The 14,321-nt window shown below is 43.0% G+C and overlaps 1 non-coding gene across 1 annotated transcript; it reads left to right on the top strand.

Moving 5' to 3' along the window:
* Positions 1-4,127: 4,127 nt before the first annotated feature.
* Positions 4,128-4,234, top strand: LOC117999687. Its single transcript, XR_004676300.1, has one exon. It is a non-coding gene; the product is annotated as a U6 spliceosomal RNA (small nuclear RNA).
* The last annotated feature ends 10,087 nt before the right edge of the window (positions 4,235-14,321 follow it).

Genomic DNA, 14,321 nt, shown 5'->3' with positions numbered 1-14,321 from the left:
CAACACCTTTGGCTTTTTCTCTGAAGGGATGGGATGCCCATGGAAGGTTTGGAGCAGAGAAAGAATATGATCCTACTTCGTTTTAAAAAATAAAATAAAAAATTTAAAAACAGCATTATTGAGATAAAAGTGACATACAGTAAACTACACATATTTAGAGTGTGCAATTTGACCATTAAAAATGTTTTAATTATGGTAAAATACTCATAATAAAATTTACCATCTTAACCATTTTTACATGTATAGTTCATTAGTGTTAAGACCATTCACGTTGTACGACCAATATCAACTTGCAAAACTAGAACTCTATGCCCATTAAAGAACAACTCCATTCGCCCCTTCCTCTAGCTGCTGTCAACCAGCATTCCTCTTTATGACTATGAACTTGACTATTCTAGGTATCTCATCAAGGTGGAATCACACAGTATTTGTCTTTTTGTGACTGGCTTATTTCACTTAGCATAATGTCCTTAAGGTTCATTCATGTTGTAGCAGGTGTCAGTCATTATAGATTATTGTTTTCTAGAATTTTATATGAATGGAATCATAAGTATGTACTCTTCTTTTGCCTGATCTCTTTCCCACAGCATAATTATTTTAAGGTTCATCCATGTGATATCAATAGTTCGTTCTTTTTTATTGCTGAGTATTATTCCATTGAATGGGCATACTACTATTTGTTTATCCAATTTCTCTGGAGCTCTGGGTTGTTTCCAGTTTTTGGCTATTAACAATGAAGCTGCTCTGAACATTCCTGTACAAGTCTTGTGTGGGCATCTGCTTTCTGTTCTCTGGGGTAAATACCTAGGAGTGTAACAGGTTAGATCATATGGTGGATACAGGCTTCACTTTTTAAGAAATCATCAAATGCTTTTCCAATGTGGTTGTACCATTTTATACTCCCGTTACCAGTTTGAGACATCCAGTTGCTCCACATCCTTACCAATATATGGCATGACCAGTTACTTTAATTTTAGTTGTTTTCTAATAAGTGGGTAGTAGTAGTCTGTTCAAATCATTTGTCCAGTTTTTTATTTTTATTTTTTAAAGATTTTATTTATTTATTTGAGAGAGAAAGAGAGAGAGCATGAGCTGGGACAGTGGGGAGGAATAGAGGGAGAGGGACAAGCAGACTCCATGCTGAGGATGGAGTCCGATGCGGGGTTTGATCCCATGACCTGAGATCATGACCCGAGCTGAAACCAAGAGCTGGATGCTAAATCAACTGAGCCACCCAGGCGCCCCAGTCCAGTTTTTAAATTGTGTTATTTTCTTATTTTTGAACTTTGAGAGTTCTTTGCATATTCTGGATACAAGTCCTTCGTTGGATATATGCTTTGCAAATATTTTCTCCTGGTCTGTGGCTTGTTGTTGTTTTTTATTTTATTTTATTTATTTATTTATTTTAACAGTGTCTTCTGAAGAGTGGATCTTAATTTTGACAAAATAAATTTATTAGTTCTTTGATGGATTTTTTTTTTTAAGGTGTCATCTGTCATCCCACTTCGGTTTTCAGAGGGTCCCCCTGGCTTCTCTGTTGAGAACAGAGTCAGTGGTGTACAGAGGTGGAAATGGGGAGACCAGTTAAGAGGCTATAACAAGAAGACAGGCAAGGGATGATGATGGTTTGGACCAGGATGGTGGTAGTGGTGGTGATGAGAAGAGGAGGGATTGGGGTATATCTTGAAGATAAAGCCCATGGGTGGGATTTTCTGATGAATTGGATGTGAGATGTGAGAAAGAAGAGTCTGAGGGCCTGGCAGGATGGTGCCTCTTACCTGAGATGGGAAGGCTATTGGCAGAGCAGGTGAGGGCAAAGATGGGGAGCTTGGTGTTTGACATATTAAATTTGAGATGCCTCTTTGACATCCCAAGTGGAGTAGGTACTTGGACATAGGAGTTTGAGCGCAGTGTGATTCAGCCTCTGGTCATGCCAGGTTCTGGGTCATCCCCTGACATTTCTCTTCTTAATTTGTATCCTTTGCTCAACTTGTCACTTCTTTTTTTGGAGCTCATATACTAGCCACATTAAGTTCTGACTCATGTAGATGTTCGCAATTCAAGCTCAAGACCACAGCCTGGATGGGTTCCATGTCTATCCCTCAGCTATACCTAATCCCATTTGTCCTTCCCAAGCCTGTGACAGTGAGGGAACTGACAGCCGAGAAACGTTCCATGTATGTCTTTGTAGTGGGTAGAGATTTTCAGGCCTTGCTGACTTTTTGGGAGGAAAAGCCAAGGAATGCCTCTAGCTCTTTCCTTCATTGCTCTGACATCGGTCTCTCCAGTAGTTGGAATTATTCCCATTCATAGATTTACAACTGGAGGCTAACACTGGCTAAGTCTATCCTGCTCCTTGAGGGTAGATTCTGGCCACATGACCAAAGGGAGAAGTAACCACATTCTCCTTGGTCTTGCCAATGACCCTCCTCACTGCCAAGCAGTGTCCCTGGAATGATGCTGTTCATTAGGAGTGGACTTGGATCCATTCTCAACTACCCAGAGATTTTCTGGAGATGCTTCTGCGTCTCAGTTTTAAGAAAAAAAAAAAAAAAGTTCATCTTTAAGGAAGACAATCACTAGCATTAGTATATTATTGAGGCCAATACATGCCTTCTTGGTCCTTTGGGCACCTGAAACAGCGCCATCCGCCTGTGGTCCCCACATGCCACATGGCATCTCCAGGGGTGTACAGGATGAGTTTAGTATTTCAAATGTAGATGCAGTGATCCCAGATTTAATGCTAGGCTCCCTTCAAAATGCCACTTCATTTTAGGAGATTTTTGTATCTTCTAATTTTGTTTCCTTCCAGATTTCTCCGTTGTACTAAAACCAAATAATTCAAAAATAGAAGTGCTTTATCTGCTCTGCCGATTTTCATTATTCCTTACTCTGTATCGGCCTTGTCCAATTGTGATGTTTACATTGCTGTAATTGTATTGGATTGGTACAATTTTATATTATGCTTCTTCTCCTTCTCCTTCTCCTTCTCCTTTTTTTTAAGTAGGCTCCACGCCCGGTGCAGAGCCCAATGTGGGGCTTGAACTCACGACCCTGAGATCAAGACCTGAGCTGAGATCAAGAGTTGGTTGCTTAACTGACTGAGCCACCCAAGGGCCCCCTATATTATCATTATTCTTAATAATCGAGTCCTGGCTGTGTGCTAAGAACGTTATAGCCATTTTTAAGAGCTTCATTTAATGTTTATAGTCACTCTTTAGGTACTTGTATTACCCTCTTTTATGGATGAGGAAACTGAGGCTCAGAGCAGAGACTCATCACTACCCTTTCACATTCCAAGAACATGGGATTTGGTAGCAGTTGTTCAATAGCCACTGATTGTGCAATTTGGGGCAAGTCACTTACTTTTTCTGATTCTTAGTAATTCCTACCTACCTCCTGAGACCATTCAGGACTAAGAGAAGTAACGTATGTGAGGGTGGTTGATAAACTGTAATTTTTATTATAATTACAAACAGTAGTTTACAAGGTTTCCTTAATAATTTTATTGTTGGATTTAGATCCTCTTTTATTAATTAATTAATTGATTAATTAATTTTGGTTGTTAGAGTGACATTGCCATGAATACCTCATGTACCTTTATTTTTTATTCTTTATAAATCCCATAGGAGAAAAAGCTACATTGTGGCCTTTTAAGATGATTCCCCGATATGGATCTCCAAGAGATGATGTCAGTTCACGTGGCTACCAACAGTGTGTGCGGAGACAGTGTTGTAATACTGAATAATTTCTAAAATTCCTCCAAGGTGGTGGGTGTAGGATGCTACAACATTATTTGAGTGGCTATATCTCTGATTGCAAGTGAAGTGGAACGTTTCCCCACATGCTTGTTTACGAATAGCATCTCTGTTTTCCTGAATTGTCTCCTTCAATTCTTTGCCAGTTAGCATATTAGGGATTTAAGTTTTCAGTGTCAGTATACAGAAGCTCTTTACCTAACAGAGAAATGAACCCTGTTTTCTATTTGCTGCGAATGTTTTCCCCAGATGATATTTTTCCTTTGATTTTAGTTCTAGCTTTACCAAATGGTTATTTATTTCTACAGTGTACAAACTGTCCACCCTTTATAATTTCTTCCAACTTAACTTACAAAGTTATTATCCCTTGTGCTTGCTTTCACAGCACATATGCTAAAATTGGAACGATACAGAGAAGATTAGCCTGGCCTCTGTGCTACGATGACATGCACATTTGTAAGGTGTTCCCTATTTTTTATGGTGTAAGAATTGTATCTCAGTAAAGCTGTTACCAAAAAACCCTAGAACTTATCTTCCCTCTAAAGATCTGAAGCAGTCCAGTAAAACAAGTTCCTTTTTAGAGGTGAGGGTTTTATTTAAGTTTTTCCTATTCATATTCACTTGGGATGGGTGACTATAATTTTCTTTTTTGTGTGTTTTACCTTTATTGGGCTTTAGGAAGAAGATCATGCTTGCCTAATGGACATGAAGGTATTCTTATCTCGTTTTGCACTCTGGATGTTTTATACAACATCGGGATTATCTGTTTCTTAAAAGTATGAAAATTATTCTTGTGGAAACACTGGGACCAACTACCTTTTTTAGGTTGTTATCAGATCATTTCCTCAACTTCTTCCTTGGTTATTATTCTATTTAGATTTATATTTCTTGAGTTATTTCTAGTAATCTATATTTTTCTAGAAATTATTCATTTCATTGAAGATTTCCATTTATTAGCTAACAGTATTCTCTTTGGATTTGGAGCAAAAAAGCTGTTTTCTATATTTTGTCCTATCTCCTTCCTCATTTCTAATTAAAAATGTTCCCTTAATTATATTTGTCAGAAGTTTGTTTATTTTAGTAGTCTTATCAAAAAAACCAGCATTTGAACTAATTTATCATTCTCCTGCTTTATGTTTTACAATTTATTTATTTCAGCCTTTATCTTCATTTGCTGCTTCTTTTAAAAGCACGTTTCCCCTTAACTTTTAAATGGAAGCTTTTGTTAATATCAACTTGGATAATCCCGGCCTGAATAGGATTCTGAAGACTGAAATGAGTTTGGGGGAGAGAGAGTGATGTAGTATCACAATATGTTTATCAGTCAGGGACTGGCCAGGACTATGGAGCCCGCACCAGCCAGTTCAATAGAGGGAAATCATTTGGGAAGTCATTGTGAGGTGCTGTAAAAGCTGAAAAGCCCAATGGGCTTATGGGTCAATGCACAGATGAACAGGAACACAAACTGCAGGGACTGAAGAGAAAGGAGGGGCTGTAGCCAGACCCCAGGATCTGGGTGCCTGGTGGGACCCGGAAGCACAGGTCTGATGAGAAGCTGCAGAAGGCAGAGATGGGGAGGAGGGTCGGGGAGGAACTGCACTCCGTCCTCCAGTCTCCTCCCAGGGCCTCTCTTTGGCAGAAATTAACCAGAAGCCAGTTGGCACCAGAGTCCGAGAAGTGTAATTGACAGGGTTTGGGCTGAATAGGAAAGGGCAGCCAATGGGCATGGGAACAGACCACGATCAGCAGCGGCACCTTCCCTTCAACGAGGCAAGGTCAGAAGGGTTTGTGTTGCTGGAGAGATGACAAGGCTAGCACCAGGATGCTGTGGAATCTTTGCTAAGTCCTGCTGGGTTGTAACTTCTGTACCCCTTTCTCCTTCTCTCTGTCTTCCTTGATTTCCATCACTAAACCCATCTTATTATTTTATTTTATTTTTAAAAATTTTATTTGAGAGAGAGAGCATGCAAGCAGGGGGAGGGGCAGAAGGAGAGGGAGACAAGCAAGATTCCCTGGGGAGCCTGATGTGGGGCTCCATCCCAGGACCCTGGGATCATGACCTCAGCCGAAATCAAGAGTCGGACGCTTAACCCACTGAGCCACCCAGGCGCTGCAACCGAGCCCATTTTAAAAAGGGAAGTCAAGTTTCTGTCCTGGCTCTTTTCTCAGTTAATTCCCCCACCCTTCTACCTGCCGACCACCCCTCACCCCCCTCACCCTCGTGTTGGCCATCTGACCACAGCCTGGATTCGAACCTGGACCTGCATACAGGAGTGCCCAGCCCCCCATCTGTACTTTCGGCTTCTTTGTTTCCTCCTTATGGCCGGAGAGGCCCTGGGCTGGGGGTGTGGAAGAGTTTATTTGTATAGAGGGCCAGTTACCCTCGCTGGCCCAGGAAGCCTGAGGATCAGGCTAAATTTGTAGTTTTTAATCTTGACTGAGTCAGACTCCTTTTTGAGGCGTTTTGGAGACCTTTAGGAAGATAATGCCCGACAGTATTCTCCCCTGGATAGCACAGGCCCTGCCCAGAGAAGGGTGGGCTTAACTAGAGATTTATATGTCAATATAAAAACCTAACTTCCGTTAGGTTCCCCGATGCACAGGATTATGGGAGTTTTCCAGATGAAAGGCCCTCTCTCTGTACCCTAGTTCTTAAAACCCCTGCCACCTGGTGTCTAGAACCGCACTGTCCACCATGAAGGTGTGGGAGGGCACTACGATGAGCCTATGCGAATCTCCTCCAAGAATCGGAGAGAAGAGCTAAGACACACACATGAAGAATTAGGACAGGGCATGATTTTATATATTAGCGTACAGTAATTAGCGTGGATTCAAGTGCCAGATTGAGTGATACCAACAATTAGAGAACAGGACAGCATGTTGTAAGAGCAGATTACGTGTTATGAATAGTAAGCACAAGACGAGTTAGGAAAAGGAAATAAATGGAGCCTGGGGTGGGGAGGGGGTTGTGGGAGGGAGGGACGTTTGGTCTGAGTAATGCTGGAAGATGATAAATAATAACATTGAATAACTTTAATCGGGAGCTTTACTGTGTACTATGTACTCTCCTGTGTGCTTTTCATTAAATCATTTGATTTTTACAATAGCCCTATGAGGTAGGTCCCATTTTATAGATGAAGACATTGAGGCACAGAGAAGGTGAGTAATTTTTCAGTGACACACCTGGACCGTAAAGGAGCTTGATTGGAACCCACAGCCTACCTTCAGCCCTTATGCTTAACCACTAGACTGTGTAAGTCGAGTTTCCTCTTTCTTCTGAGATACTCGGGAGCCCCACACTTGGGCTGGGTGAGGTGGGGGCAGGACCAACCAGGGAACAGCAGAGTATGAGGCCAAGGGTGATCAGAGAGGTGAGGCCCAGCGGTACTGGTCAGCTGGTGGTGGGCAGAGAGGCCAGCTCTGTATCCATCTGCAGAAGCCGGGCAGAGAGGGAGAAGCCAAGCATCAGCTGCAGGTGGGAAAGAGGAAGTGGCTGACTCTAGGGTGGGGGGATGCTTCACCTGCAGCCTCTGCTTCCATCCCTTCCTATCCTGCTGGGAGCCCAGTGTCCCCCACTTCAGTGGCTTGTCTCAACAGCCTTCCTTCCCAGCCTCCCCTTGGCCCCAGTCAATCACACTGTCTGAGCAAGTCTCCAATTCTGGAAACACCCAACTTTCTGTAAGCCTGCAGATGAGCAGCTAAACTCTGGGAGAAAAAGTTACCCATCAAGGCCGATGGGGTTGAACAGAAATTCATGCTTGTTGGTGGTGGCAGCAAAAATTCATGGCTACTGATGACAGTGGCATTCTTAGAACTGCCCATCCATCCTACTATAGGTACAGCACCACTATCTCTTGTTGGGATGTCTGAATTGGCCTCCTACCTGGTCACCATTCTTATCCCTCTGCAAACCAGTTTGCAACATTTAGCACCCAGAATGACAGCACTAAGGAGGACCCAGGTAATGCCACTTTCTGCTTGTCCCTCAGCCCCCTGCTTGCTTCCCATCACACTTGGAATGAAATTCACAAGGTCCTTGGTGACTTAGCTTCTCCCTGCCTCTCTGACCTCATCTCCAACCACATCCCTTTCACTCCCTCTGCTCCACTGACTGGGTGGGAAGGGCTCTCTGTTCCTCTCTGTTCCAGCAAGCCTTGACACTCCTCCTTCCTGCTGCCTGGGGCTCCCTTCCCCAGCTATCTCCATGGAGATCTTGTCATCGTTCCAGTGCCCTGGTCTTCTCCCCTACCCTGGGTAAAGCTACACTATTTCCATTTTTTTTTTATCACTTTTTTTTTTCCTCTTCAAAATACCTATCACCAGCTTAAATCCTTATTTGTTTATCTATTATGGCAGAGACTGTTAAATGCCTACTCAGTACTCGTTCTCTTCTTTACTAATAGAACCCTGTTTTCTTTGTGGCAAAAATCTATCCAGTTGGGATTGTATTTCTCTACCGGCCTCCCTTGAAAGTAGGAGTAGCCAGTAAGTTGTATGTATTACCTGTGGACCAGATCTTCAGGGAAAGCTCTCTGTTGGGAGACACCTCCTCTTCCCTTTCCTCTTTTCTCTTTCTTCCTGCTAGAATGTAGGTAAAACACATGGAGCTGTGGTGGCCATTTTGGAATTCCAGGTGCTCTGAAAGACGGAAGCCAGGTGCTAAGGATGGTAGATCAGAAAGACAGGAGGAGTCTGGGCCCCTGATGTCATTGTAGAGCCACCCTATGAGTCTTGGAGTGCCAACCTCCAGACTTATTTTATGTGAGAGAAACTAGACCTACAACTTGGTTAAATTGGTATTATTCGGGTTTTCTGCAATACTCAACCAAATCTAATCCTAACAGATAGACTTATTTATAATCTTTCTTCCTTGACTGGAATGCAACCTCCATGAGCCCAAGGACTTTGTCTTTACTATTACTACTAAATCCCTGGTACCAGAATATCATCTGGCACGTAGTAGGTGCTCAATAAATATTTGTTGAATGAGAAGTGTAGGATAATAGGGTGGGCCTGATGATATTTCCTGAGGTGAAAAGTCTATGGGGTAAGGATCTGTCAGGGGAGACTAGGTGACGCGGAAGTGGTAACACCAAAGCCTCAGGGGTCTAACATGACAGAAGCGTATTCCTGCTCAGTTATGGTCATCTGCAAATCTGAGCAGGTTTCCAGGCACTTGTTCTCTGTGTCCACCATTCTTGGCTGCTTTGACCTTGTAGCATCTTTACTCAAGTTCACCACGCTTCAGAGCTCACCATGGCAGAAGCCTGCCTGGAGAATCATGAGCCAGCTCTCCCTTGCTTCTGCCTGGAAGTGACACAGACCATTTTTGTTAATATTTCACTGGCCCAAGTCAGTCAGACGGCCATGACCAACTTGAAAAGGGTGGGAAGGGAGAGACGTGGAAATATTGGAGGGCACTGGTAGTATTCATCATAGGCTCTAGGGGAGGGAGTGGGTAAGAGTCCTGAGCACACTCAGACAGGGAAGCAATGGTAGGTAAGTCCCATGAGGACGGCCCTTCAAGGGTGGGGGGGGGGGGGGGGGAGAGAGGCCATATGCACATTGACGCTACCTTGAGTTCACCTCTGAAGTGTGAGGATGATACCTCCTCAACCACACGGACCAACCTGTTGCTCAGCCAGGATTATTGAGAGCACCTGCTTTCTGTATTAACCTTGGACTTCACTTTTGGTACCATCAGACTGTACCCTGTTTTCTCACGTTGTCCCGCTATCCGGGCCTGCTTCGTAGGCAACGCATTGTAAACCCTAAACCTTTGTATCATCTTTGCTCACATTCAGACGTAACAGCCCTTCGCTTCGGGTCCCATCACTTTGGGATTTTGAATTAAGCCATAAACTAATTCAAGCTAAGATGTGATAGTTTGATAAAATAACCCAACTCACATATTTGCATTTTAATGGAGGCTCTCCGTGCCTTAAAGCAGAAGGGTTGTAATTTCAGGCACCCTGGTAAGCAGGTTGGGAAAATATTTTTCTCCAGAGGAGCCTTTTAGTGCTCCTTAAATCTTATTACACTGCTCTGCAGACAGAACAGGACTGACTCCCTTGGCTGATTTCTGTCGCGTTCCAAGCCAGATACCTCCTGGGAAGAGGGCAAAATGATAACAACAGAGGCCCTGTTTTATTAAGTATATTGGCAGGAGAAGAAAGGAAATGTATTCAGAGGAAACGGACTCAGGTGTGCAGAGAAAAACAAATAAACCACACCACTACCCTGTCCCCTGATAAAACATCCATTGGTGTTCATAGCGGAATTATGCTGCTTTTCCATAAAAGACAACTCGGGCTTTTTGTGCAGTTGTGGAAACAGCTAGGTTTCTTCCCCACTGTTTGACATTTTCCATGCTTGTTGCTAAATCTTTGACAGAAGCATTAGCTGGGCTGAAGAATAATAGTGTTGTAAGAAAGCTGATAATGGCCTAGAAAAAAAAGTATGTATAATACATACCTTGACATTGAATCGCTGAATACTTTAATAAGTAATGCACACAAACGGAGGCCTTTTGTGTTGACATAAAATGTAAGCTCTACCTTTCTTCTCATTGAGAGGCATAAAGAACGGGAGAGGAAAATAGATGGGAGAAATTCAAATATTTTCCTTGGGGGACTTTGATGTGCCAATGTGCTATATACACCAAGAGGTTCTTTTTAATTTCCTTAAGTGTTAGAGAGAGAATGAGAACCAGAGTGAGAGGAGATACAGTGTGTGTTGCCTTTCTTGATGTTTTCCAGAAACCAGTTCCAGATGTGAGAATCTTATGCTAACGTGGCTTTCAGAATCCCAGGGGACTCGATAAGCTCACTTGGAGTGAGCACCACCGAAGTCAAAGGGGCCTGGGCTCCAGTGACCAAGAGCCAGAAGGGGTGCCAGGAGTTCATAGGACCTGAAATGAAGGGTCCTCGGGTGGCGCCATGGGGCGGGGCACAGGACCACAGACAGAGCCTTCAAGATGAGGAGTGAATATGAGCAATAAAAGTAGTTGGATATGTGAAGAAGGTTTTGGTGACTCCTATAATTTTTTGACTTCGGTTTTTGGGGAAAAGAGAAATCTTATCCATTTCCATAGTAAAGACTCCCCTACTAGAATGTCAAATGATAAACTTGAGACCCCTTTAGTCCTTTCTCTCATTTTCAAACCATCTCCAGGAAAACTGTTACTGCCCCCACCCGCCTTCCTCCTGTCTTCTGCCTGTTCTTTGAGCAGCTACTGAAATGCTTCTTCCTGGGGGATATTTCCCGATCCTATGGCATGAGACTCTGACCCCGAGCATGCCTAGCTGTCTCCTGTGGATTATACTTAACCTTGACCAGAAATCGATTTTTGGTTAAGGTGTATTTTTGACAGCAAGTAACAAAAATCGAGGCTCACAGTGATTTTAACAATAAAGATACCTAATTGTCTCGCCTAACAAGAGGTCTGCTGTTAGTTCTTTGGTGGAAGCCGAGGTTCCCTAATGTCATTAAAATCTAGGCTCTTTTCTCATTTTCTACTATGTCATCTCTGCTTATGGGCATTTGGGCCTCACGCTTAATACCTCATGGTCGCCATGATGTACCCCTTTACATTCAAGGAAGGAAGAAGCAGGGATCTCAGTGACAAAAAGATCGTCTCTTTATCAAGGAGGGGGGAAAGAAATGTTTCCCAGAAGCCCATCAGCAGACTGGCTTTCCACTCTCATCACTGCCAGAGGGGCTGCCAAAATTAGCATCTTTTCAAGGGAAATAGAATTGTCCACAATTAACTTAGATTTATAATGATTCATTGCCTTGAACTGGATAGGTCCTGCTGGTAAGTAAAACATGGAAGGTGGTAGGTAGGCAACCGGTGTCTATCTAGGCATAGATGGTACATTTTTATCCTGCTACTGGTTTGTGCCACAAACATGTAACTTACTCTGCCGTGTCGCTATGTCCCTAGGCAGTGGCTATAAATACTTATACATGAAATATATTTTTTCACTGATTTCCATTAAAAAAACTTAGGTTTGTATGGAAAGTATTTTGCCCAAGATTAGACCAAATCACATGCTTCAAATGGTGATAATACATTTGTATCGAAATACAAAACTCTGTAGGTGATTTCCATATTTGAGCAATAGACGTGTTCCCTGAAGGTGACTTTAGGGTAAGTGAATCCTGTATTTCTTTTAACCATCATCGTGTAATTGGGGATATATTCCCACTGGAAAACATTCTTCTGTAGTTGGTAGAAGTAGCTGAAAAATGGCAGCACGTGAAGTTTCTAGATGGTGGCCCAGCTCCCAAATGGGGCTTTGCATCAGAATCACCTGCTGGGGTTTTCTAAAATTACAGAATTCCCAGACTTCTCTTCAAATTGGGAGAATCACCATTTCTGAGAAGGGAGCCTGGGGAAATGTGGATTTATAAAGCTTCCCAAGTGATGTTGATACGCTGGGAGGTTTAGGAATCATTGCCGTAGGCTCAGACCTACAGACTTGTGGAACTTAATGGGATTTGGAAATACATTTGGTTCAAATCCTTCATTTTACAGATGCAGAAAGGGAATGTCAGACTGTTGCTAGCAGGCAGTAGGAAGTGTACAGCAACTGAGACTTGACTTCAAGCCTCTGGAATCCGGAGACTGTGCTGTCTCCAGGACATCACCCTACTGGGGAAAGGGATCGGCATATTTCATACGGTGCCTCCAAGGTTTTATGGTCTTTTCTGAACCTGGAATCTACTGCTTGACTTCATATCTCTTACTCCTCTCTTTGATCAGAGCCTTCCCCAGAATGTAAGATTTCTATGAAAGTCATCAAACTCCTTATTCTTAGAACTTCTTCCTTTGGGCCAGAGATGTACATCGCCCTTACAGAACCAGGTTACATCACTTAATTTGCCGGGAACTAATAGCAAAAGGGATACCCCCCCAAACAGAAATCTTCAATCTGGAAATCTATGACATATATATTTTTTTCTGTGTTAGTTTTGTTCAAAATTTTGTAAGATGAGCATATCTGCATTTGGCTGTTATTAATGACAGAACCACGAAGCCATCGTATGTAAGGGAGGGGCACTAAGATGTCATTCATGAGATGAACTTTTTGGGGAATGACATTTCTGTGTGTGTGTGTTGGCAATTTTGTTCAAAATTTTGTAAAATGAGCATATCTGCATTTGGAAGTTATTAGTGATAGACCCATGACGTTAGCCTATTGTAAGGGAAAAGGGAAGGGTGCTAAGATTTCACTCATGAGATGAACTTTTTGGGGAATGCTTATTATATACTAGATCTTAGACCCAATGCTATAAGAAAGAAGGCTGTAGAAAGGTTAGAAAGGTTTGGGGATGTTGGGGGAAGAGAGAACTATTAACAGACTACTATAATATAACATGATAATGGCCGCATTCAAGGAATGCACAAAGCACAGTGATATTATGGAGAAGAGATTCACCTCTTTTGGGGTTGGAGTGGGGGGGGCACTTTATACACAAGATGTGACTTCTGAGTTGAGTCTAATGATGAGTAGAAATTCATAAAAGAGGACTGACATGCCTGTGCAAACAACATGTGCAAAGGCCCCCCCCACCCCGGGTTTCCCTGGGGGAACCGGAAGTTCTGTATGGGGTGTGACAGAAGGTAGAAATGGCAGCGGAGGGGCCAGCTTGAGAAAGGACTTCTGTGATAGGTTAAGACATTTGGGCATCATCCCATAAACGATGGGGACATGCTGAAGAGCTTTCCGCAGGGGAGTAGCAGGCTCGGATGGAAGCTGCATTGGTGGGGGAACATTCTGAAGGCAGGAAGTCACTTAGGGCTTATTGCAGTCATTTGGTAAAACAGGGTAAGAGACTTTCATGGCATAGAAATAATGGGGATAAGGAAGAGGGAAGGAGCCACTAGGTGTTTAAGAGGTTGAATTGACAGGAACCCGGGGGCTGACTGGATGTATAAGCTAAGGAGGAACAGTGGAGAACAATCCTCATGTTTCGCATGTTGGGAACAGAGCAATGAGAGGAACATTTTGTTTTTTTGGTGGGGGGGAATATAGTGAGTTTAGTATTGGCCCTTGACTTGAGGTACCCAAAAGATATAGGGATGAAATGTCCATAGGCAAGAGAGACCTTTCTGGGGCTGCAGCTTTGAGATACATTTTGATGTTGATGTATTGATTTCCCATGTTGACTAAGGAGAGACCTGAGCCCGTAAACCAGGGGGCTCCTCACATGTAAGGAAGGAGTGTGTTTGTCAGCTTGTCTGCCTAACAAGCCACTCCAAAATTTGAGACTTAAACAGCAAGCATTTGTTGTTTCTTATGATTAGTGGTTTGGCTGGGTGGTTCTTGGAATGGGCTGGCTGGCTGTTCTAAGAAGGCCACTCTCAATGTCTGGTGGTTGGCTTGATGTCAGCTGGGGTAATAAGATGATTTGACCACATGTCTCTCATCATCCAGCAGACTAGCTCAGACTTGTTCCTATTGGGGTGATTTAAAGACTCCCTAGAGGAACAAAAGAGGGGGGAAAAACTCCAATGCACAAACACTTTTCAGTTTTCTGCTTCAGGTGTCACATTTT

Source organism: Mirounga leonina, unplaced genomic scaffold (genome assembly GCF_011800145.1).
Source record: "Mirounga leonina isolate KUSES-001 unplaced genomic scaffold, KU_Mleo_1.0 Mir_454, whole genome shotgun sequence".
Taxonomy (NCBI): Eukaryota; Metazoa; Chordata; class Mammalia; order Carnivora; family Phocidae; genus Mirounga; species Mirounga leonina.
This window is presented reverse-complemented; position numbering and strand designations above follow the sequence as displayed.